This window comes from Bacillus rossius, chromosome 1, assembly GCF_032445375.1.
Source record: "Bacillus rossius redtenbacheri isolate Brsri chromosome 1, Brsri_v3, whole genome shotgun sequence".
NCBI classification, from domain to species: domain Eukaryota; kingdom Metazoa; phylum Arthropoda; class Insecta; order Phasmatodea; family Bacillidae; genus Bacillus; species Bacillus rossius.
This window is the reverse complement of record NC_086330.1, coordinates 141,685,629-141,713,621: the sequence shown is the minus strand read 5'-3', so window position 1 is coordinate 141,713,621 and position 27,993 is coordinate 141,685,629. Positions and strand designations below refer to the sequence as shown.

The window sequence follows — 27,993 nt, the reverse complement described above, 5'->3', positions numbered from 1 at the left end:
CACTCCTCTCTCTCGGGTAAGCGTGAGCGAAGTGACGCCTCTGTGCTGCATTTCCCGTTACGCTTCCGACACAATGCGACGCACTCGTCCTGCTGACCGCCGCTCCTCGTGTGTTCAGCCCGCCGTCTCCCAGGTGCTCACTTCGTACACATGACGCTATTTAGTACGTATTGTTTGTTTTCATCGTTCTAGTCAATTATTAAATATATTGGTTTAAGGTTCAAGTGGGTTATTGAAGTGCGAAGTTTCACTTTTAACTCACGTAGCGGTCACGCAACACATTCTGTTTACTCGGGAGGTTAGGTTTTTGCACGTTTATGCAATCTAACTAAAATAATTAAACTTACTTTTTCTTTTGCAGTCAAACGTATCTGAACACTTCGAAATAAGTTTTCTTCTGTCAGTACAACATTAGTATCTATGTGAAACTTCTAGTCCAAATTTTTTCCAGTTATTGGTGTAATAAAATTAATGTCTTTGAAGTAAATTATTGCTAGATATTGATTGCACAATGTCCAGTTTAGCCGTGGCATGATCTGTGTCATGTAAATTGTCTCAAACTTGACAGTTCTCAAGAGTGATGTCGATGGTATGCGTATCCTTACACTACTATTTGTTCTGTAAACATTCTTTGTAAACAAATATATGTGATTGTGCAGTGTTCGTAAACAAACATCGTGTGTTTGCTTTGCAAGCGACACTTGGGAAATGGGTACCATTGTTAGACAAGAGTTAGTTTAGGGAGGTGCATGTAGGGGCCATATACACACAAACCCCCCCCCCCCCCCCCCAGGGTGCTCTTTTTAATTTATAAAGCTTTCTTTTATTCCGTAATGATTATTCAACTGATTAACCAGGTTAAAATAATTGATACCTATATGGTTCAATTTATGGCCAATGAACATGCAATACCTATTAGAGAGAGGCTTTCTATTGAAACATGTATTAAGTGACACGTTATATGTATGATTTTTAGGATTGTTAAAAGCACTAAGGTTCCTTAAATAGCTTCAAAATGGTTTTTTTTAAAGCATGGTATGTTTTAACAATTTCCGGAGGACCCCCCTGCTTATCTGAGAGCATATTCCATACCATCCCTTTTAACCCCACTTCTCCGTCAAGACCACCGAAAACAGGCCTATAAAAATAGCTTGCTTCTGCCCACCTATTACACAAATCCTGGCTACGCCCATGCTGGTCGATACTAATTTTTTGAACTGTCAAATTTGAGACGAATTACGTGAGATAGAACATGGTATAGGTTAATGCGTAGTCCGTCCGGCAGCCATCTTGGATGTCCTGCTACCGTCCACGCTACGCGATCAGCTCCGGAGCCCCTGGCCGTAGCTATAAATTGATCGCCGCGTGACAGCCAATCGCTTTGTTCTCCTCCAAGGTATAATACGTTTTCGACAAAGGCTTCGGGAGTGTGAGGGGAAAGGTGTGGTAGAGAGAGGCAAGGACTATGCAAGTCTTGTCGGGACAATAACTCTGGACGGACACCCGAGAGCACACATTCGAAACGCGGCGGGTCGTAATTACTCCCCCTCCCCCTGCCACACAACGGGCCACGTCTTGAGACCCGCACGATCACACGAACACAAGAACACATGCCGGTCGTGTTCTCTCGGACAAACTGGAACACTTTCCGTGCGCGCCGAACTATATCTCCGCAGATCGCACATAAATAACCGCCCTGATTACCACCCTGACACTCGTAGCCAAAATTTATAAAATTCAAATTATTGCCTTTTGTTCGTGCGATCTCCCCCCCCCTTCTCCCCCCCCCCCCCCCCACTCCGCCATCGGAGTTAACCCCTGTCATTTCCCTTATACTCGTCTGAGAGTAGAAGATTAACACTAAGTGCGTGGCTTTACGAGTGATATACAATGGTTATGAGCTATTACTCACAAAGAAATGTTCCCTGCTTGAAGGTTGCATTTGCAATGGGATAAAGTCTACAGTGCTTCAAAATCGAGTCGTGTAATGGGGGTAAGTATGTTTTTGATGTCTTGCACGTTCGTTCAAATCACTTGGCAAAATGGCTTGGAATTTCTCAGCAAAGTCGAAATAACTTTTTTAAGTGAAGCAAGGCGCTATCTTTGAAGTATTTTTTTTTACTAAAAGATGCAGTCCAGTAGATCCCGCTTTTGTACTTGATTTTATACAATAAATTATATTAAAATACTGCCCATATTTTATTTGTTTCTGAAACTAATGATATCCGTACAAATGATACATTGAAACAAGAAAAATCTTAGGCCAGTTCTGCAATGACACAAAAACGAAGACGCATCACCTAAACGGAGACGGATCTCACGGAACGGAGTGTCTACAATGGCGCGCATTCGGACACGGACCTGATCGGATTAGCTCGGCAAAGCTCTTCGGTTTACGTTACTGCGTTTTCATACAATTCAAATAGGCTACGTGGAAAATTGTTTCTGGAATATCTAGCGTTCTACCATAACTTGTGGTTTATTGTTATTAAATAAACGTGCACTGTAGAAGCGACCGACGACGTTTCCGGATACGTTTTCGTTTTTACGTTTCAGGGTCATTGTAGAACGAGGCCTAAAGCCCACCCCACACGATGCCCATTTACTGCTATAACTTCTGTTATACCCATGGGTATAAAAAGTTTGTATAGCCATACACATGATACCTAGACTGTTGACAGAAAACTAGCTAACGCATTTGCTGACCAAAGTAAGCAGATCGGGGAAGGGTAAACATGTTGTGGTCCATGTCACCGAATACTGAAAAAGAAAAAGAAAATATTTGTTTATGTTAAAAATTATGTAACCTGGTGAATGATTTTTTGATATCTTATCTTCTATAGTTTATTTGCAACAAATATATCAATGTTGGTTTAGTATTTAAAAACAAATACAGAGCAATTTTGAAATTAACGAGATTGTGCCTGTATTATTTATTGGTATGTTAGTTTCCAAAGGGACTATATAAGTGTTTACATTGCTACACGTGGGTACATCTAAACGCTCGTGGGTATATCAGAAAAATAGAACACGTTATATTACAGTTTTGGCTAAGACTTCGGATGTGAAAACTTTTATACCCATAGTCAGACCCTGTGGAAGGGTGCTGAAATGTTACCTGTACGAGAGCAGGCTCGCTAACAGAAAATAGGTATGAAAACTTTTAAGGAAATGCGTATCGTGTGGGGCTGGCTAAACGCGTGTATATAAGCACACAATTTTTATTTTTTTTTACCTGAAGCTCTGTGGGTTGGCGCCTGAATTCTGCCGACAGAGAGGCGGGGGTGCGCCTACCACCTTTTCTTCTTTGTTCTGCGAGGAAAGAGCCTTTTTTTCGTCCTACCTGCCCGAAGGGTTCGTGTCCGAGATGGGGGTTGACTGACCGGTCGGCCCACCGCCGGTTTTACGGCCGAAAGGTCGTAAAAGTACTCGTGTCGTGTTCTCGTTTCGCCGCGAAGCGCGTGTGTAATGGCGTCGAAGGCTGCTCCCGAGCGCAGCGCGCATGCGCAGCAGGTGGAAGCCCGCGGGGATGTCGAGTGCCCTCGTTGTCCCGGGGGGGGGGGGGGGGGGGGGGGGGGGCTCTCGGTGTACGACGGCACTTGGTGGGAGTTATTCGCGAATGCGACGGAAGGCAGGAACGGAAATTGTAACAACCACGGTGTTTCAATCTGTGTCCCACGGCGCGAATAAAAGTTCACAAAGCCAAAGGGAAACATTATAGTATTAACTGTTTAGTGAATTTTCAACGAGATTGGCAGTATTTAAAAAATAATGTTTTAATTATTAATATTTTTCAAGTCTTTTTCACTTTTATCGGAGCAGTTTCATTATGTAATTTAAAATTTCTGTCTGCTAATCAAATTAAATATTCAATAGTTGACGTAGCTGCTGCGGCAGCGAATTCTAGGGGCGGGTGCAGAAGCAACTTGTGATTTGCATCCAGAAATGTAGTTGAAAACGCAATATGCGTGTATTTATCACACTTGGCATAATTTTAAAGGATTCTACGTTAAATTTTGTGTCCGTGGTTCGTATTATAAGTACATGTGCAACATGAGAACACTTGAATTTTCTCGTTACCGAGGATAGATGTTACCATCACTGACCAGTACTGAAAAACTTGCTCACACTTTTATTTTTAAGATGGAGCTCACATACCTTGATATTTTCCCCCGTCATTATTAATAGTTAAAAGATATTTCTGTAAATTAAATACAATTTGCATTTATTGCTCTAGCACAAATATTCACAACATTTTCACTATTTCATAAAATCTGTATAAATTGTCGCGCAAGTGTTTGTGCTAATTGTTATCACTTGAGCAACGTTTTGTAGCACTTATCACTCTCAGCAAATATCTGTTCAAAAATATTTGTCATAGAGCGTATGAGATGTATTGTGTTAAATTTACAGAAAAAAATCAAAAGTAATGAGGAGAAAAAATCTACATGGCATGTGAGACCCCCGCCTTAATACGTGAGTTCACCCTTGTAATAGGACGACAATTACAAGTATATTGTAAAAATAATTCTTTGGACACCTTAAAATTTGTGATACGCGCAGATCATGTTTACAAATAAGGCTGGTTTTTAATCTTGGCTTTTTAAAAGTTTTATATCAAGGCCGGCATTCCAAGTCACAAAAATAAGGGTTTAGATATTGAATATGCTACACCTGTACCCTAACCATAATCCAGGTGCACGATGGGAGACACGGTTAGTCCCTTATTTTTGGGAACGGATTTTGGCGTCCTATCCGTTTCCGATCTGTTGCCCAAATTCCGCGCATGCGCAGAGCTCTCTTTTTTCGTTGATGTCTTTCAGATGACGGACCCGCGTCTGCGCCATTAACTCCTATATAGTCAGTCATTTTTGTGATCATCGGGGGGACGTACCTAGCGTGTTGGTGTGCCAAATGAAACTTTATGATAGTGAAACTATTATGTAATACATTCTGTACACTTTAATGTTCATAAAAAAGAAATAATCGCAAATTAAAAAGTAATTGAGAATATGAGAAAGTCGTTCTATTTTTGTGCGATGATGTTGCCATCTACAGTATTTTTGCCGTAACAGTTGTATCAGTGGTTGTGAAACGTACGCCAGAATACGCTGAAACAGACATAAATAAAACATATCACTTCACTCTTTTCTTAACATTTTTCCAACGGCCGCGCTAGTTCTGACTCCGAATCAGTATTATCACTCGGTACTGCAGCACATGATGACTCGTCACTATCAGTTTCAGAGTCGCTGTCATCACTATCCAAGTTAACAATAATACTGTCTATCACGTCCGGAATAATTACATCCTTCTTCCAATATTCTTCCTCGACGTGCTGCACGTGTCTACAAAATCCCGCCCAGTCTTCTTTCGTCACTGATGAAATTGAAGCTTCTGTCAAGTCTTTAAGTTTTGTAAGTGATAAATCGCCAGTGACATTCTTCTCTCTAACTAGTCTCTTGATTTTTCTCCATGATAACTCGATTGCATTTATATCACACATGTAAGGAGGCAGTCTGAATACCGTGTGACCAAACTGATTGATTTTACAGTCTATTCTATATGATTTTTCTTTGGGCTTATGCAGTTTTACAAGCTTGTACAAATCTCTTTGCGCATTCTCTCGTTGTATTCAACCCCGTTGTTCTTCAACCACATCATAATGTAGTTTTTTACTGCATACTTGGACGGGACTTTATTAATCGTCATACTATGATATGGAGCATTGTTCATCACAACTACAGCATTTAGTGGAAGGTTAAGCAATAATATTTCGTCTATCCACTTTTCAAAATTCACATTATTCATTTGGCCGTGGTAATCTCCCGTGGCATTCCTGCTTAATAAATAAGCAGTGCATTAGGAATGAATCCATTCTCAGTATCTGCATGCAACAAAATAAGCCTTCTACCTGCGAGTTCATCTTCATTCTGCCAGCATTTAGAAACAGTTAAATTACTGTATATCCAACTTTCCTCTAAATAGACAATATCTCTGCTAACTTCGCGGTAGTGTCGTATTTTGCGAAGGTAGTCATTACGCCATGTTATTATGACCGCTCTTTCAACGAGTATTTTTCTCTTGGACCTGCACTTCCTCCACTTAAATCCCATGCTTCTGATCAAGCGATGTAGCGATCTTGGTCCCCATGGAAACTCCATTTTGTTCTTGATTATAGGCAACAATTTTGGGACTGTTGAAATTTTCTTCTCGCGAACATAAAAGTCATGTATTCTATTTCTGATAACGCATCTATCGAAATCATCCACAACCATGGTAGTGTGTTTTCGCCAATCACTTCGGTTTTTATCAGGTGTTGATAACGAACTGTTTGTATTAGTTGCATTGCGTACTTTGTTCTCCTTATTCGTTTCACAGTTTGTTCGCTTACATCTACGTAATGAGCGGCTCGACGTGTTGCTTGAATCAAAGGAAATGCAAGGACACCTTTTTTTAGCTTCATTGTCACACTTCTCAATAACCGTACTTATAATTTCGCGTCCTTCACTGTGTATCACTTTCCACTTTTTAGTTCCGCTAGAAGCCATTGCCGAAATAAATATTGTAATTTACAGTGGCCACATTCACACAGTTACAAATAAAAGTACTAGCAATTAAAATTGTAACTGAAACAAACGTTTAGGTCTACTTGTCTATACAGACATTAGCATTCACGTGTTAAACTGACAGCACATTTCGAATCAAACTCGACTTCTATAGAAGAGGACCGATGTTTGCGCGTAAGACTTCAGGGGTTCTGTCATAATTTAGAAACACACAACTTAGAAACACATAACTTAGAATTTTCTAAGTTATGGCAGTTCTAAGTTATGACTTTCAACGTTATGAAGTTTCTAAGTTGTGTGGTTCTGCGTTGCGTGTTTCTAAGTTACGTGTTTCTAAGTTATGATCGTTCTAACTTGTGTGTTTCTAACTTGTGATAGTTCTAAGTTGTGACTTTCTACGTTACGACGTTTCTAAGTTGTGTGGTTCTGCGTTGCGTGTTTCTAAGTTGTGTGTTTCTAAGTTATGATCTTTCTAAGTTGTGTATTTCTAAGTTACGTGGATTTTTCCAAGTTTTCTAAGTTATAACAGTTCTAAGTTGTGACTTTCAAGTATGTGTGGTTCCCAGACTTCACACTGTTCAGGCGACAAGCAAACAACTGCCGTCCTCCCCTGTTTCCGGGAAACCCGACCACCACCACCCCTATCACCCCATACCCGTGCCGGGGATCTTCCCATCAGTCACAGACAGTACCTGTTACACACAGGATCCTCAAAGATGATAACGAGCTGTGAAACACCAAGTGCTTGTAAATAATGTGAAACTTAATCACAAGCACTTAAGTGTGTGTGCCACTCTAAAAACAAAATAAAGTTCAAATTCAAATACTTAGTCAGCTACTGATTTTAAAACTATAAATCTCTAAATGTATGGCCGTACGTAGATTATTTCTAATTATAGTCATTTTTTTTTGTTTCAGGTAAGGAGGCTAATGATTCATCATCTGCAAGGTTTTGCAGTAGCGCGTCTGATAGAACATCGCAGGAGTATTCACGGTACGTTTTATTTCTTTTTCCTTTCACAAGTTCATCTGTGTACTTCTCCAGCGTTAAGACGGTAATTTCCTAAATTATTTGGCTTCTATAATGTAATATATGGTTACGACCGGGTTCGTAAAGGATAGCCCAATTAAAGATTTTACTCCCACTACACAGGTTTATTTATCGCCAATATTTACTTCACCAACAAATAATCTAAAAATGCCAATTAATCAATTGTACTTAAAAATGTTGCTTCCCCAGTAACTCCTCGCTGGACCGCGCCTCTGACGCAACTCTCGCTGCAGCACCCCTCGTGGACCTCCGTCGCGGTACTCCGTCGCCGCACTCCGCCGCCGCCGTCGCACTTACCTTCGCCGAGGTGCCGCTCGACGCCTCGCTCGGAACTTCGCTCGGAATTCCGCCGCGCCCGCGACACTATCGCCCGTAACTGAACTCTCCGCCCTGGAACCTTCGTCCAGGGACTTCGCCGCGGGAAAACTCCCGACTCCACTGAACTCACTTCCTGCCCTGGAACCTTCGTCCAAAGGAGCGTTCAAGTATTACGTAACGCAATTTTTTGATATTTTTGACCCTCCCCCTCCCCCCTATGTAACGCGCCGTAACGTTTTTCTGTAAACCCCCCCCCCCCCCCCCCCCTAGTAAAACGATACGTAACCCCAAGTGACCATTTTTACCTAAAAGTCACAATTATGTGGTGTAACGTACCGGAATAAGTCACTAAAATACCTTTGTTATTGTTTTAATCGCCTTAATGTTATTTATTAACATTTGAAATGTTTTGTTTTTAAAAGCAAGAGCTTTCTAATGTTTTTTTCTGTCCTAATAAATTTTTACTACTCAATCATACATTTAGCAATCATACATTTAATTACGTCGTTTTCCTGACTTGCCCCTGTCCTTACACACTTTTTGCTTTATCCGCCATTGTTCTTCTCATGCATTCTCCTATTTTAGCGTTTTACTAATAAAGCTATTATAATCAAATAACAAATTTTATTTCTAATAATTTATTTTTACCTTTGGCAATGCAATTACAAACATAAAACTAACTGAAGTAAAATATATTTGTCAAAATATAATCGTATTTAAGAATACGATCGAACGAAAACGAAAACATTTAAAATAAAATCAGCCATAATTAAATTAAGTAGATTGTAAAAAAAAAATTCAATTTGAGTTTTACTGCTCCTCGGTCCATGGGTTTTCCAGCCACTCAGATTCTTTCATTACTGGCATCCGGAGAGCAGACGGAGAGGGTTCCGGAATTGTTAACCCGCTTGCATCAACTTCGTCTTCGTCGAGCCAATCGGCATCCTCAGACGATGTTTCACAGCGACGCACAATGCAGAGAATCTCATTTGCCCTTCTTGCAGCAAGTCGCTGTGGCCGTACTCGACTTTCACGAAGGTCTTGGGCAGTCTTGCCATGCATGTAACGATTGTGCATTTGCACACTCTTGTGGGATGTAAAATAAATCCCACAGGTTGAACATACTCGGTTCTTTAGGTCGGATTGTACTGATGGGCAAAATAAATTGTAAGGCATCTGCTTAAACCCTTCTAGAGGAGGCGACAGATCAACAGAAAACCTCACAAGAAGTGGCGAAAACTTGCATGATCCTTTGTCTATCTGACTAGGTACCACGAGCTTGTTTGTTTTAATTACTTTACTGGAGTGACGAGAAAAATTATCACAGCTGTTGATAAATATATATATATTTTTTCTTTACGTTTGGAGTTAAAAAAAAAACATTATTCACTAATTCTGTAAAGCAAGCAGAAGCAATTTGTGAAGGTAAAAAAAAATTAAGTTATCGTGCCATTAGAAATTTTGAGAAAAAAAAGTTTTAAAAAATGTGTGAAAGAATCTGTCTCTATGCGGCCGTTCTGAAGGGTTAAAAAAAATGACGTAACGCGTAGGTTCAACCACCCTCCCACCCCTGTAACGCATTGTAACGTTTTACAAGACCCCCCTCCACCCAAATTCGTTACGTAATACTTAAACGCTCCCCAAGGACTTTGCCACTCTGCCGCACCCGCGGCACTATTGCCCCGGAAACTTCGCCGCGGGAAAACTCCCATCTCCCAGCTGAACTCCCCAAGAGGCTGGCGTCCTCGGCTTATATATTGGCCCAGGCCCCTTCTAGAATTCACGAGCGTGGCTGGGGCCAGTCGCGTCATTCCGTGCTGACCCGACGGTAGAAATCTTTTGAAACACGTGTTGGCGGCTCGCGTAACTCTGCAGCTGTCAGGTTTCGGATGTCAAGCTAACAGCGCCGCGCGGGGAGCTGAGGGCTGGAGGGAGGGGAAGCGGCGACCCAGGTGCGCGCGGCACGTCTCATGTTGCGGCAGCCACCTGATGTCATCCAGCTGTGCACCTGCACGTGTCGCGGCCTTACTCACGTTCGTAACAATATATTTATAAGGTCCTAGCATGAGTTGACAGCATGAATTAACGTGTTTGACATATTTGATTTACCGTTTGTATTTAGCCTTCGTCGTAAAACTCTTTATTTTCAGTTAATCATTCAAAAGTTATATAAAAAATGTTTTCCAAAATTATGAAATAGTGGAATTGATAGGAATTTGGAAAAATCAAATTCTTATTAATTCATGAGAGTTTGCAAAAAAAAAAAAAGACAAAGTTCACAGTGTAATTTTTTTTGGTAAATAGAACTGAAAAAATCGTCTAAATTTACAGATATTTGCAAATTTGTACAATTACATGAAATGAACTGTATCGCCGCAAAAAAAAAATGTTCGCAGTAATAATGGGTTCAGATTCTTGTTATGGCATTTATGTTTTTTGATGTCTCAGTACCCACATTAGTAAAAGTTATTTGTAAACTGTTCCCTGAATAGCTTTCTAGTATTAAAAGCGCGCATCAATAAGGATAATGTAACAAAATTAAGTCCAATTTTGAATATTCGATTAAATTGTCTATGGTTTAAAAAAGGTATGCTTGTATAAAAGATCAAGCAAAATTCAAAATTATGAGCCAATTTTTGCTAGACGACATGAAATGTTTAGTATTGTTACCAAAAACGTATTTAATATATGCAAAAACAGCTATAGAAATGTGTTGTAAACATTTACAACATTTTTCTTCTAATATGTCAAACTATTTCTTGGCAATTGTTTTCCAAAGGAATATTTTGTTAAAGTTCAAAAAAATTGTTCCTATACAAACTTTTAATTTTAACTGACTATGCCTACCTTACAAATACATGCTTCATGGTCATGATAGGATTGAAATATAAATTGCCCCTATGTTTCTCGAAACTTTTAAATAACCTTTTATTAAACTATATTAATCATTTTAACCTATGGTTATATTATTTTTATTTAAAATTACGAGCAAAAATAAGAATGCATAGAAACATAATATTTTGATTCTACCCATTTTAGGCTCGGTCAAACACATGTTGATTTTAGTTTTTTTTTGTGATTATTTTTTATGGCCGTTTCTAAAATTTGAATTTGATACCTTCCTTGCATCTGTTGTTCTGCCACAAAATAATTTTACAGATATTCACTTAGTGTTGTAATATCATCAGCTCAGAAGTCGCGCAAGTCGTCGTAATATCATCACTTGCGAGATATTTTACGCCCATGTTATTTCACTAAGTGAATACCTGTTGAAAATTTTTGTCGCAGAACAACAAATGCGAGAGAGGTATCCAGTCAGCCGTAAGGAATGGCAGAGTCGTGGCACTAAGGAAGCAGCAGGCCACTTCTTCACCGAGCGCCGTACTGCTGCAGCCAGTATCGGCTGCTCGTGTAGACGCGGGCCGGGCAGGTCCGTGTAAACACGGCTGGCGAGGTCAACTAATGGTTCGGTCAACAGCCGGGGCTGAGCGCCTCTTTTCGACCGGTTCCTAACGCGGTGCGTAAACCAGATACCTTTGTCGCAGCGCGCGGGTGCCAGCGGGGACGGCTGGAATGTCGCAGCTACTGCCCCGCTCTGGATTCGGCGGACGGACCAGTGACGTAGCCAGGGGCTTCCGGGGGGAAAAAGCGAAAACAGAATTGGATTATAACAGCAATTTAGCTACATATACGTACAAAGATATCATTTTGGAAATATTATTGTAATCCGTATGGACAACAATTGCGTATTTCCTGCATATTACAGCCCTACTACACAAAAGCCGCAGGGATTGTGTTTTACAAGTACAGTCTATATTTCATGCCAATTTGCACATGAGTTACCGTATATCTTTCATATAAACTTGAAATGTGTGTGTATATATATACATATATACATTTACACACTATATATACACACACCTTGTCTTAACGAAATCATCAAGCAATGGACGTAAGAACAAAGTTTTAAAACAAATAAAAAACAAACAATACACAAGATGTCCAGCTTTCTTTTATTATGCAAAAACATTACTTAAAAATTTTATGTTTAAAAGTTGGAGTACTAAAAGTCTACTTATCCCTGATATTTGAGTGTGACGAACAATTTTCTTTTTAAATTGTATTATAAAGAATACTTATAAAATATGTTTTGAGTGGGTCCGCCATCTTGACGACTTACGCTCGTAGGTATAGCAGAAAAATAGAACATAATAAATATAACTGTTTTGGCTAAGACTTCAGGTATGAAAACACTTATACCCAGAGCCAGACCCCTTGGAAGGTGCTGGAATGTTACCTACACGAGTGCAGGCGCGCTAACAGAAAATAGGTATGAAAATTGCTAAGGAAATGGACATCGTTTTGAAACGGTACATAAAAAATCCAAGATGGCGGTTATGTACTGACCATAAAAGGGAGATATGTGAACCGAAAGGACTTTCTTGGTTTCAATAGTTTTTAGTTTATACAAATTTTACAGCGATTAATTTTCAAACCGATGTTTCTTTAAAGAATGGTCTATAATGTAGTGGATTGTCATTCAATTAATTTTTGGGGTGACTAACGATGACATGACTATACTTAACAAAGTCAAATATTCCAATGAAAATGACATGTCGTTCCGGTAAGCCTGAAGAATACACGAAGTAAGTTGAGAGATGGTATGGAGAAGCAACGTAATGAATTTATAGGAGTACTCCGAGAAAACCCACAGGCCGCGGCAACGTTTGCCGCACGTTTCCCACTTGTGAAAATCTGGGTTCGTCCTCGCCGGGAGTCGAACCCCGATCACTGGTTTGTTATTTTTAATTTTTCAATATTAAACATTAGGAAAATTTGTATGGCGTGAAAAATGTAAAAAACCAATATTGCGTGTCTCGGTTTCTATGCAAGGAAACCAGCTGTACGAAGACCTGTGTCCAAGCTGACCGAGTTGAAACTCCCGCTGGGTGAGTTAGGTGCCATTATTCACCACTTTCCTGATTACCACCAGTGCACTCGGCAGGTGGGACTTAAAAGAAAAATTAATAAATAATTCGCAGTGAAGGCAGCATTTGCACCGCCAAACGAAGCAGGATTAATCACTCTTGGTGTTTAGTTTGAAACATAGCAGCGTAAATTATGCGTTTCTTCATTATGTGCCGGACAGTAAATCAAAAATTAATATTTTCGCTTATTATGCGCAGCTTGAGTTTCGTTCCCCCACCCTTGTAACGGCCGACCGTTAGTTCCTGTAAACGCCGCGCCGCACAAAATTATTCGCAAGCTCGGCGCTGCGGTATCATGTTCTCTGTCAAGCACGCAGTGTTGCCAAATGGTTTCCCATCTAGTTAAAAATTCCTGTGCGTTCCGAAATAATCTGGTAGACCATTATGAAACCCGTTTTGTAGTCTTTTCAAGTTGTTAGTAAACCATACAACGTGTTTAGCTAAGATTCATTTTTTTTTGACACCCGACATAAGATTGTTGGTTTATATATAAAACAATTTTAACAGACTTTTTTTTTTCAGCAAACGATTTCTCGTATAATGGTTTTTTTGTCGATTGATAGTGAAAATTTTCCCCATCTCCATTTTACATTCTCTAGTAGACCTTAGGTAACTTGTAAATCTTCCTTGCGTGTTGAAAAGATTCAATTTTTTTTCCCCTTCATACAAGGTTGGATTAGTGTGTTGGTAAATGTGTGTCTGTTTGTGTGTGTGTGAACCTTTTACCCGGTGCCCAGATAAAAATCCTTGTGCAGTAAACGATAATTCCGGTACGGGTGGCAGCTCTGTCTGAGCGAGGTTTTTTGTGTTGACTAAACCTGTTTCCTTTTCGTATATCATCCGGAGCATTAGGCATGCCCCGGGGGAAGTTGGGTCGCAACGCGGCTGCGTTTGTAACACCGTAAATATCGCTCCGCTGGGCAATTTGAAAAAAAATATATATATATTTCGCGAGTTGTTACAAGTGATTCATAGCAAGTCGAGGGGGGATTGCTCTTACGTGTTTTTTTTTCCTTCTCCGAGAGTTGTTTCGAAGAAGAAAAAGGAAGTAGGATCTTCCAAAAGTTCTGTTTGTAACACAGTAGCTTATCATTAGAGCCATTAATATTTCGGGAGTTCATTGGGTACATACATTTAAAATTGCAGATATTTGTAAATTGGCACATTCACATGAAAACAACTATTACTGCAAAATAGTGTTCGCAGTAATACTGTGTTCAGATTATTACCCGGGCAATTTATGCTTTGTATTGTCATAGTTCCTCTCCAAATATTAAAGTTATTTGTTAACCATACCCTGAATAGCTTTCCTGTTTCAATAGGTAGTATTTCCGCGAAATTTACCTAAAAAAAAAATCAATAAATAACTTGAGAGTAAATCTTTCAGTACCTACTCGCCTGAGATGTGTAACATCTAACCTCGGTAACGAGCAAATTCATGTGTCCTCATGTTGCAAATACACTGCTATTACGAAGATCAAACACGAAATTTAAAGTAGAACTCTTTAAAATAATGCCGAATATAATAATAAATATACGCAAACTGTTTTTTTCTTACTACATTTCTTGACGCGAATCACTCTTAGTTTTCGCACCAGCCGTTAGAATTCGCTGTCGGAGCAGCTACGTCGACTATTGAATAATTTGATTAGCAAACTGAAATTTTAACCTATAAAATGGAAAAGCTCCGATAAAATGGAAAAGACTTCAAAAAAATACAAAACCCCGGCTTTGGAACTGATTTTCACAAGGAATTTTATCAAAATACTGCCCATCGTCTTGAAATTAATTAAACCGTTAATGCTATAAAGTTTATATTTGGTTTTGTGAACATCGGTTCACGACATCCGCCACATATTGCAGAACTCTGGTTACAGTTACATGCGACTTCCGTTCCATTAACGGAATTATTCCTACCAAATGTATACCGAGAGCTAAGATGTTTCACATCAAGAGCAGGGACCTGCCGAATTAAACGATATAACGTTTAATTCTGCTGTTCCCTGCAGTATCACATACCTAGTCGGTTTATAAAAGGCTGGGTTTGGCGTCACTACCGCAACTCGATCGGAACGGTAGTTCGTAACCCATGATTGCAGGTCGGTCGGTTCTTGTTCCAAGACCGACCGCAGCGTGTGCAACCATCGTCACGGCCGCCTCAAGGCCGTGGTCGGACCTTCCCACCCTGGAGGACGGTATCGAATGAAGGAGTTTCAAAAGATATTTATCCAATGGTAAGAAATCGATTCCTTGAAGAATCGATACCTTTCATTAGAGCGGTGTCCCAAAACGCAAACTGACTTTAGAATCTACACCAGACAATTACGTCCTAATGTCTTACCTGAATGAGTCAAACTATATTGTCCCCCCCCTCCCTCATACCTCCAATTTTGACCATTCGACCAAACAAGAACTGAAGAAAATATGTGTAAAGGTTTTCGCTCTTTCACCTGCTTTACTCGTTCAGTTGTTATAAACAATAAATCAATGGAAATTAGTGTAACTGATACATAGTCAAATTTATGATAAATTTGAACTTATTTTACTAAATATGTACTTGTAAAAAATTAATCATAATAGCTAGGATTAATCGATACGATACATTCCAAAGAGGACTCACGTGGGTAAAATAATTGATTCAAAAATATTCCAGTACTAAAATCACGGAATAGAAAGAAACTTTTCTATACCAAAAAGTATCGATACTTTGCCCGTGTAACTACCCCCTCCCTTCCACCCAAGTGCGGTTGTAACTGGAGATGTGAACCGCAGATTGAGTGACCGCAAGCAGGAGTAGGGAAGTGACTTTTTTTTTTCATGGTGATTTGCCGGGTCTTGGCTCTTCGGGAGGGAGGCAAGGTAACTGCGGCCGCGACAAGGAATCCGTCGTGGGTCCGCCGAGACGTCCTCTCGCGTCGTTCACGGTCCGGTGGTCCCTGCTTGGGGGAGTCCTTCCGGGATGTCCTTGCGCAGCTACTGCCCGCCGCGTCGCGGGCTAAACCTGCCGTCCAGAGAGAAACCGCGCCAGTCCTCGTGTCCCGGTATCGAAATGACGTGATTGTCCGCGAATACGCGGAAAAATTCGCATGTAAGCTTGGCATTATTAGTCTGTTCTAAAGTGGAATTCATTCTAGTGGTTCATGGAGGTATTAGTCATGGGATTGGGTGTCTGTTCTAAAGTTGAAGTCACTCTGGTGGTTCATGGAAATCTTAGTCCTTGGAGTGTGCATCTCTTCTAAAGTTGAAGTCATCCTGGCTAATAATTGGTTAGCAAAAATGTTTGAAACATAGTAACACTTACACAGAATATTATGTTATCGTACATTTCTTTTTTTCAATACAGATGCGGGGTTTGTTTGAAAGAGAAAAAGTCTGAATACACGCCTAATATTATTTCATATTAAACCCGTATTCTGGCACACGGTTGCGTCACCAGGTAGGCAGGTACGTGTCTCGTATTTATTAGTGATGTTGCAGTAGGTTAGGAGTATTTAAGTATATTGTTGTTTAACAAAATGGAAATAAAAACGGTAAATATACAATGAACAAAAAAACTTTCAATATTATTTTTGTATCATTATTTTAACAGCCTTATTGTCTAATTGGGAGTGTATTTGATTCCAACAAATAGCCGACATGTTGACATAAATTGGTTCGAAGCCCACACAGAAAAAAAACTTTCTGTACTTTTACCAAAGATTCCTTTGAAGACCAATTTTCAAGAAATTGTTTTTAATACTACAAGAAAGATATTATTAATTAGTGGAAAACATAGCTATGGTTATTTTTGTTTTTATGAAATACGTTGTTCGAGATATTACTAAGTATTTGTAACGACAATTAGCTCATAATCGTATATTTTAATTGATGTTTCATTAAAGCATAATTTTTAAAAACCATGGACAAGATAAACGAATATTCAACAATTTGAATTAGTTTTGTTATATCTTGCTTATTATGTGCGCAGTTAATACTGGAAAGCTATTCAGGGAAGTAGTTTTTATGTAAATGTACAAATCTACAAATTTCTGTAATTTTAAATGAACATTTATGTTCCATCCACAAAAGAAATACAGTGCACTGTGATCTTGGAGTCGTCAGTGCGTGGGCGTGCAACCAACCGTGCGAATAAACTCTTATTATACTCTACACCGGTTAAAGATACTGAGCCAATGTCGGAGGGGGGGGGGGGGGGTTCTCTGCCACGCACGGCACGCACATGACCAACCAGTGCTGGGAGACAGCGAGCCGAGCTCTATCTCCCGCCCCGCCGGCGCACGTGGTTGGTGGGGGGGGGGGGGGGGGGGCGTGACTAGGCCAGTGTCCTCCCGGGGCGGCCCCCTTGCTTTCCCGACAACACCTCACATTCATTCCACTAGACTATTACACATATGCTTGTGATTCCACTTAGATGGGAAATAAATATATTTATTTGCAGTCATTTCATTTTTAATGTGTCGTAAGTGAATAGTATAAGATTTAATTATTTTTTTTCGTTATACGTGTATGTATCTTTCAGTAGTAATAATTCAGATAATCTGCACTCCATAAATATTTTTTTTAAATGTTCTAACACTATGATATTCAAGTGTATATATAGTAACAATTACTCTGCCAGATAAGCGCTTCCCCCCTGCCCCCCTTCGCGGGGCACAAGCCCCACCCGCTCCGCTCTGGTTAGTCCCTGGACGCGAGTCTCTCCAGCGGCGTGGCGTGTAATGAAGGCGCTTCCGACTTCCGAGTCCAGCCGAGGAGTGAACACTAAATTTTTTTTGCAAATGTGAACAGAAATATTCATTTGAAATGAAATATATTTGTAAATTTGTACATTTGCATAAAAACAACTATATCACTGCAAAATAGTGTTAGCAGTTATACTGGGTTCGGATTCTTACCCGGGACCTTCAATAGTTTAAGTTATTTGTAAACCGTTCCCTGAATAGCTTTCCAGTATTAACTGCGCACATGACTAATTATTGTAAAACTAAATAAAGTCCAATAATTTAATATTGGATTATCATTTATTTGGATTAAAATAATTATACTTGAATGAAACATGAATTCAAATATAAAATGATGAGCCAATTTTCGTAACATATACCTACCCAGAATTATCTTGAAAAACGTATTTCATATGTGCAAAAATTACGATATCTATGTGTTGTACAAAGATACAATATCTTTCTTGTAGTATTACAAAGTATTTCTTGGCAACTTATTTTCCAAAGGAATATTTTGTATAAGCACAGAAATGTTTTTCTGTGTATACTTTCTTTCGCATGGTATATTCACAGACGGGTCCCTCACATGTGCATGCAAGTTTATTAGTGGACACTCGATTATTTTGACCGTACTGAAACCACATTCGTGTGCTCATTAGCCGATACCAAGGCCAGAGCCGGTTCATTCTTTGTACTGGGCGGCGTACGTGATTATGTCTCACTGTATCTCCCTGTTTATTACTGGCTCATGGTGTCCATGGCGTAATGCAGTCAAACTTATATTTAGATTATACTTTGCCGCCGAGTGAATATGCGAAACACTCGTGCCTCTACTCATCATTAGACTATGTGTGTTAGTCGCCTGAGTGAAATAACATCTCAAACCATAGGTGGCCCATATTAGCACAATTACAAGAGTTTCGGCCTAATTCAACCGTTCCCTGTTTTTAAAAGTTATAATTAACGGGGCCAATCAATTGTGTGAGTTAGAATTTCACTCCCCAGGATTCCATGAAATTAGAACAACCTTTGTACTTAGCCTGAAAATCATTTCAGGTGCAAGTATTTCTATCTTATGATATTTTAGTGGTAGAATGTGCCCCATATTTAGAATTCCCAACTGTAAAGTTATCTAGTTAGAGCCATTACAAAAAAGGTCTAAAACGCTCAACTTAGAAGACCCCTCACGTCGTTATAAAAGAAGAGGTGGGGGAGAGAAAAACGGTTGTATTTTACTTAACGAGCTCTAAACTATACCCTACTTACGTAAGTATAAAAAAAAACCAACCGTCGTTTTTTAAATAAATGGAAACCTTTCTGAAAAAATAATTTTACAAAATTCAAACACAATTTTTTGTTTTAATTTATAAGATCTATTACAATGTCTATCTTTAGTCTCAGTACAGTTTAAGGGCTATAATTAGGGACACTAATATGCCTATATAGTGAATTGCGATAAAACCAAAATAACACCACAAAGCACCCCAATACACCATTTAGCACCGAATTGTAACTAAAAACATTAAATCAGTCAGCATTTGGATAAAACTTGACTTAAATTTCATAAAAAATTAATATTTTACTATGGTAAATTCATTTAATGTAATTTATTGAGGAAATTCGTACCAAAATGTATGAACTAAATGCATTGGGGAAAAAATAATACTACGTTGTTTCATCTTGCATTTGTTATTATTTATTAGTAACACGTTTTTACATTATTGACGTTGCCATATTTTCCCTAACAAATTAAATAAGTCAAAGACAAGTCTGTAGGTTTGTTTTGCCGACGGGGGACTTCCTTCCTCTCACTTCTCAGCAGCAATCTCGCTATCATGGTTGCACAGGCAAGTGATGACTAGCGTAGCTCTTTTTTGAGGACCAAATATCATTTCTGAAACTAATACGAGCGCCAGACACATAAATTAATATTGCATCTTACAACAATTGTTTTTTTGTATAGGGACCGGAAAAATTAGCGGATTCATATTGCGATGAGAATAAAATTCCACTATACATACCTTTAACCTGCTTCCGCTATTGCCATACAGTTTATATGTAATACTCTTGCCCAATGACAAACCCTGAACCAAAATAATTGCCGAATCACAGGCTACCACAGTTGGATAGTACGCGAAAAATACCAGTTTTTAAATATCAGACGATATGCATGTCCGTATATTAAAATAATTAAGTTAATCTGCCCTCCTTCAAGCGAATGTGGTTAGTTACAATTGCCGTGGCAGTTTACGTCCCTGACCGGGCGCGGCAGTGAGAGCGACGACGGGCTGATCTCCCGCGGACGACGCGGTGTTCTCGCGGGCCTAAGTGGCGGCTGATGACCGGTTGTCGGCCGTGTTAGAGCGAAGCCGCGGCGAATGCCAATCGGCGGCGGCGTCGCGATGTCGTCTTTGGCGCGGCGCGATGAATAAACATGGCGGGGGCTCCTCCTCCTGATTGCCGCTCCATGCGCCGTCCCCCCCCCCCCCTTCACTCTTCTTCCTCGTACCTGCGCACTGTCGTTTAAAACACGCCCGTGCCAGGGAATAAGTAATGGTTGCCTGGATCTTTTTATTCACGCTTGTTCGGCCGTTTATTGGTAACGTGAGCAACTACAAACTTCACTGCGATAAATCCTATGTATGTATATAACCACGACAAACAATATTTTGTCCATATGCACCCTTACAATTATTCTGTAGTGACTACAAATCGATTTTGTGTCAGAAAATAACAAAAAAAAAAGGTGTTCATACTACACAATTATTTTGTTAGCACCGCAAAATTTTAGGCAGGGTAGGTATATACTGACCAGCGGTTGTTTTGTACTTTTATCGTGATGCTGTTGAAAGGAAGGCAACGGTGAGCCATGGTGGGTTCAACCGGCCGAGTCCGCCCCGGTAATGTCACTCCACGGTCCTACAACACATCACGACGACCCGCCGGAGTTAGTTATAAACAAAGAGTCTATCGTGGCTTGTTTACGTTATATATATACACACACGCACGCGTGAAAGTTAACTATCCTAACCAAAAATTAATATTACACATTTTTATAATTATCATACTAATCTATACTTCAGCGCAGTAACCTTTTTTCCGGTGGCGTTGAAAAAATGATTATTAATGAAAATACTCTTTACATAAAAACGTGATTCATGGAAAGCAGGCTGTTTGATTTTTAAATATTTTTTACCCTCATAAACGAAGTAAACATAATCTTCCAAGCGGTTCAAACTTTTTTAACGTGCATAATTTTCACACATAATTTTTTGTGAACTCATAATCTCTTTGGAAATAAAGTTAAAAAAAAATTAATGATGGATTATTATTCTCGGCATGCCATGGATGTTTTGGTTTTCAAAAGCCTAGGACGAACACCGCAAATGTTTTCACGTGAAACCAAATATTTCTCTTTCTTTCGAACTGTTGTGTGCTGTACGTGAACAACGTTTGGAGAGTATAGCGCAATGTTGGTTCGTCTTTTTTATACAAAGGAATTCTCTCACCCTCCCCTTTTTTTCACCTTCCTCCTTGCCCTACAATATCCCTGGTATGCGGTACATTGCCTATACACTTGAGTGAAATTCTCCACATTTATTCTTTGCTTTTAAGGGACCTGCCTAGTCAAGGGTGTATGTGTGTTGGTGAGGCGGGAATATAAGTGCAACGCTCTCTGGTGCTTCTAGCGCCGTATCGCCTCTAAGCACAAGGATGTGGACTGGCGCGCAGTCTTCTCGTCGTGCATAGGACAAATATGATATTTCAGCGGTAACCATAACATTGTATGTTGGAGAAACGAAGATTCAGGTGTACTGCAAGGACCTTAAGTGCTTTCAAGAATCTGTACTGGCTGTTTTGTCGCACTTGTCGTTCCGCCTCACTAGCACAGATACGCCCTTAGCCTTAGAGGCTCGGCTTCACCCGTGTGAAACTTAAGTATCACAAGTCCGCGCAGTCTAATATTGTCTGAATTCGGCTTACATGCTAGCTGTTCTCAAGTGAATCCATGGACGTAGCCAGGATTTTTGGGGGAGGAGAGCCAAATGAAACTATAACAAGAATACATTTTTTGATAGGCCTGTCCTCGGGGTCTGAGGGGAGTGGTATGGAATAATCCCATCCCTGGTCACAGAAAAGCTTCTGATGAACGTTTTTCAAAACGTCAGTATGTTAAGTAAAACGAGACACTTATAAACGGCGGATCCTTACACTATGTACTATTGCTTATGATTGTGTCCTAACACGTGTTCAAAGAGAAGGCTACTTACTATATAATGTTTCATATTCAGTGGCCATAAACTGAGCCATATGTTTATTATTTCAAGCTGGTTAATGATTTTCTTCAGAGGAGACCGTGACCCCTCCCTGACTCCGCCCTTGTGAGTTATAATTCCTCTGTATTTAATTTTCCAATACTGGAGTGTGTTTAATTTTTTGACTCATATCATATAGCCTATTAATAAAGAAATTTTTGAAAGTGGAACTATATTAAATTAAAATGTAGTTTTGGACACACTATATGTCATAAGAAGCCTAAATAACAGATAAAAAAGATAAATGTGTAAACACACAGAAAAAAGCCGAAATCAGGTGATGTCCAAAAAATAATAAAGGTAGACGGTACAGAGAATTCTGTGGAAGAAATTGGTCAAAACATTATTACAGCACATGCGGACATAGTGGGCTAACAACGTCGACGCAGTAGCTACAAGAAAAGTAAATGAAGGACAGAACACGACCTTGGACAAAGAAACGACAAATAGAATAACCAAACGATGATCCCAAACAGATAAAATGGACAAAACGACGACACAGAGATGCACAGGCGAACACATCGATGTAATTTTTTGACATCACCGGATTTTGGTTTGTTTTCTGTATGTTTGCATATTTATCTTTCTTTTCTGTTATTGAGGCTTCTTATGACATACAGTGTAATCAGCAATGCTATATGTCCAAAACTACATTTTGAATCAGTCTTCCCTATTGCAAGAACCATTCAAAGAACGTTTATACCTGAAGTTGGTTGTGTCGCCCAGCCGTGGAAACACATAATAAACTTATAGTCCAGTGACCATGATGCTGTTTGTCAGGGGACAAAAAATATTACGAATATGTGCCTGACATTTTTTACTTATAGCAATACCTAACGTATAGAATCTATACAGCACGAATATCAACAACAAAAAGTTATCTGCAATGCTTATTTCAGTGAAATATTCGTAGGTCGTTAAATCATAAGGTGTGTTCAAACAGAAAATCCAAAATATTTCGTTCCACGAGTCTTTTTTTATTTATGGGTATCAGTACATTTCCGCAGAGTTGAATATTATCGGCTTTAAAACAGGAATTAAACGCAACATAATTTAGTTTTTTTAAATTATTATTTTTCTCTTATACATTTTTAATTTACTTCCGTATTTATTGCCTTACCGCATGTTGACCACGACCAGACGATAAAGCAATTAAAAAAACTTAGTTTATTTCAAACACAGGCTGAAAAAAAGAAATTTTTGGAACACGTATTTACCATAACTACTTTTCGGCATAACTACTGCTTGAATATTTGCGTGAATGTGTGAGTGGCTGGTTTTAGTGTAGTACTACTTATTATTATCTTGTTTTGGTAACCACGTTTTTTTAAAATGTTAATTACTTTTCAGCACGTGTATGCCTATGCTTAATTTTTAGTTACCTGTAACTTAGGTTTATGGTTAAATCTTTAAATATTTAGATACCTATTTTATAATCTTATTATGTATCTGTTATGCTTATTTTTGTAAAATTTTAATATATGATGTAATAGAAAGTGTGGTTAAGTGGAATAAAATGCGTATTGACTTCTTTACCAATAAAAAAAATGATAAAAATACATTGCCATGGTAATTGTGCGTTTACGTGCAGTGGTCACACAACACTTACAATATCGTAGAAAATTAATAATAATGAAATTATAACGCCAATGAATATGGTTATTTGTTTCGAACACTGACAAATAACAGAGTTTTGGTGGCCACAGATCCAATAAGTACTCTGTTATTGATGCGTAAAGTCATGAAACTAAACTTTCAATTTTTTTTTAAAATCTTTCTAAACATATATTGAACGTTATTAACCTATATAATTGACTGAGAATTTTCCCATGAATTCATGGTATTATATTTATTTTTGATAAAAGTATATTGTATTAGGAATGTACTATATTTGTATGAGTAATATTCCATACAATGGTATAGGTTAATAACTTGCACTTCATGTTAAGGAACTTGCCAACAAATTATTGAAGCGTACTTTTAATAGCTTGCTGCCACGATACCACAATTCGTTTAGTTCTTTAAATTGCATCAAAAGTTTTTTTTTCAATGTAGACTTCATAAGTATTTGTATCGGTTCAAATACGTGAAGAATAAGTGCATTAACAAATTTTTCAATGACCAGCAGGATATCATAATTATTGTCGCTCGATTATTCATCATCATTAATTGACTGAAAAGTACCCGCGGCTAACTGTACTTTGTATAAACTGTATGATGTACGAGTAACAGTGCTTGTTTTCAAATGAAAGAAACCAGAGGTGGAGTATTTTGACAGGTTGTTAACGATTCTTCTTTGACAGAGATGTATGTTGAGCAGATGATGGATTGGAGGTCATTTATAATGCCTGGCTGCTCGGGCCTTGCTACCGAAAATCGTATTCAGGGAACAGGTGAAAAAAACGTACAATGTGTGGTGCATGCATTCCATTCATATTGTATAATCAGCCCGATAAATATTTAGGTGTCTGTTCTGAATTATGGCTATGAGACAAAGTATCACAAGTCTGTGCAATTTATTATTTTATGCACTCGGCATTGACTTAATATGCTATAGTGTGCGCTACTCTAAGTTTCATCATGGAGATAATGGCATCCACTGTTGCCAGATTGATACTATCCGGCCTGTTAACATTAAATATTTTATTTTGTATACAATTATTAATTATAATAAAGTTTTATATTTATTTAATTATACTTTTTTTTAGATTCTTCTAAGACCATAACATAGTGTTTATTGACACTATTATTAAAGTTGTAGTCATTCTGACAAAAAATAATTCAATGTTAAACACCAGTAATTATTTCACAGGAGAAACTATTTGTATCAGTCAGTCACTATTAATAATAGGGCATTCCATTAACTCACGTGCTATACTCAAACAGAGCCAAAGTTTTTAATATTGAATTATATAAAAAATAATTTTGACAAAAACCGGCTGAAACCAAGATGGTGTATTTCAGTTACGTCTCCTTAAACTTAAAAATTGAATACTATCAGATGATGCTCTCGATGAAACACAACAAAATTTATTTCGAAAATTATAATTCCAAATTTACCTTTACAAAATACATTATTTTAGATACATTGAAAAATTATCATTACATTATAATGCTATGTTTAAAACGTGTGTACTCTATGGCGTATATCTGGCAACAGAGCACACCGAAACAAGGACAGCGCTAATGACAGAAATCGTACATTGGATAGAGAGAGTAAATTTACATTAAAATGCACCTTGAAAACTGAGAATGAGACATGCTACGTCGTATGGTGCAACTATCTTTTTTATTTCAATCACTTTCAAGGAATCTTAAGCTTGAAAATTAATTTTTCAAGTTCATCAAATGAATTATTTTTTACCATACGTATTCCTGAATTTGTAGTTTCCCTTAGTGTATGTTGGTAAACGAATCATTGATAATTCTCTGGAACGTAACATTTTTGTATAACACACTGTTGTGGTTATTTTTAAATACATGGACCATGTATTTCGATATAATACTGATTTCTTAGGAAAATTGGCGCATGATTTTATATTTTAACCGATGTTTCATTCAAACATAATTTTTATAAACCATGGAAAAGATAATAAAATATTGAATAATTGTACTATAATTTGATTTTATTATTCTTATTAATGTACGCGCACTCAATACTGGAAAGCTATCCAGGGAACGGTTTACAAATAAGTTTTAACTATTGGAGATACTGGGATAACACAAAGCAAGAATGCCCGGGTATTTACAAAAACAACAATCCGGTGAAGTCGGACTAATTTCTTAAAATTAGCGTACACTTCATGCCAAGGGCAGTCAGGGAGAAACAGAGCCTTCCTGGAGTATTTTATTTTTCAATAATAATACATTTTATTTACTAGCTTAAAATGCATTTTTAAGTATGGCTCAATTTATGACCACTAAATACAAAATTAGAGAGAGGCCCTCTCTTTAAACACGTATTTGAACATTATCATAAGCAGTGGTGTAGTCCGTCTCATACTTAGATTGCAGTACCAATGGCGTTCACTGTTGCCAGATGTATACCACCCGGTTTGTTAACATGGCAATTCTTATTTTGTAGATGTATAATCAATAATTATAATAAGCTTTAATATATTTTAAAATTTTTCTATTTAATTGTTGGTTTTGTAAGACAATAAAAAAAGTGTGTTGTGACAGTGTTTTTACACTTGTATACATTCAGAAAGGAAAACAAAAGTGTTCAATTTTTGACACCAATTATTTCACAGGAGAAAATATTATAGAAGTCGGTTACTATTAATTACAATACATTCCTTTAATTGTGTACTACGGACAAATAGAAAAAAATTAAATAATGTAAAAATTAGCGGCCTAAACGGTTGAAACTAAAATGGCGTCTTTCAGTTACGATTTATTACAAGTAAGAACTTAATCTTATTAGATGATGCTCTTGGTGAAACTCAACAAGAAAATGTATATCCACTATTCTCATTCCAAAATTTCCTTTTCAAATATATATATTTGTAATTATTAAAATCCTTTATTACATTATAAAGCTGTGTTCAAAAACTGCTGTGCTCTCTGGGTATCTTTGACAGCAGAGCACACCCAAACAAGGACAGCGCTAATATCAGTTATCGTGCATTGGCAAGAGCGAGTAAATGCCCCTTTATAATGCATACTTCCATCTAAGGATGGGACATTATATCCTAGTGTAAGGATATACTTTCCATTAGTGTATATTTTTATTCAAGAATTTAGTGTTTTGAAAATGTGCGGAAGGGACTTCAGATAACCTTTTTCAAGCATCATCTTTTATTAAATAAATTAAAAAAAAAATGGATGGACTTCTGATATTCCATACCCCCAGACCGCCCAGACCCCCAAAAACCAACCGATCCCCTCCCCTGTACACTAATATGGCTACTCCCATGCTCTGTGCCGTTTATTGTGCGTGTTGAAAAGTTGGGGGGATATAGCCTCTGCGTGCTTCCGTAAGCCGGACACACGCAGAAAGAGGCAAAGCACGACACGACACGACGTGACATTTTGTCTGATGGTAGTTGATCCCTTAGTTACACAGAAGCGATTCACACAGCATAGAGCGGCACGCCAAACTGTCGCGACCAGACACGAGGCGACGACATCGAACGACTGCCCCAACTTCGAGGCGAGCAGACCGTCCAATGGCTGCAGTGTTCTTTCTGAGCATGCGCGAGTTCAAAAATGTTTTTTTTTTAACTGTAACTTTAATGTGAGTTAATATTCCCTTGTAAATTATGCTAATTGATTTTTTTTTCTCATTATGGAGTTGGATGTTGATCGATTAGTTATGTTTAGTACAAAGAAGTCCTGTTTTATTTAATACATCTTTGAAGGAGTATCACAACAATTATATTTCAAGAATACGGGAAGAAATACCGTAACGGAAATACAGCGTTCAGCTGTCGCGATCCAACGTGTGGTGTCACACCGTGCTGCGTCTCGTCTTGTCTGATTCTGTGGGCCCAGCCTAATACTTGTTTCATGTTATCGATGGGACTTGTTTTCCCGTCATCAGTTTTCATCGAGAACACACGCGGTGAAAAGACAGTGTTAATGGACGTTTCTACGCAATAATTGCGCCAAATCAGGATTGATTTTTATTTCAAAGGGCGTTATTTGCTACAAAAAAAAGTATAACGAGCAGTGCGTTTAAGGTTGGCAGCGTCTAGCTTGCAACGATTTCTGTGGTTCGTTTCAGTTAAAAAAAGAAGAAAAGAATACTAATGGCTCTGACAGAATGAGTATTTATTACCTTGTGTTCGTGAAGAAAATTAATTCGGAAAACATAATAAGGATATGCTTGCAGTGATATGTTTTTTGGAACGGGACTGCTTTTTCTCAGTCCGCTGCGGGCTTGATTGCGCGTTTACCAAGAAATGGTTCGATTAAATTACACGCAATTTACTAGGTACCAACTACCTACACTAACCTCTACTTGCTTTGCTTTGCCTTGCCTGGAGTGCTGCCAGCGAGAACTAGTAGCAGTTTATTGTCGTCTCT

General features: G+C 38.4%; 1 protein-coding gene across 1 annotated transcript in view; it reads left to right on the top strand.

Annotated features, from left to right (window-relative positions):
• The window catches only part of LOC134546234 (epidermal growth factor receptor), a 605,999-nt gene that overhangs the window by 302,039 nt on the left and 275,967 nt on the right, over nt 1–27,993 (top strand). The gene's annotated exons all lie outside the window — the stretch shown is intronic.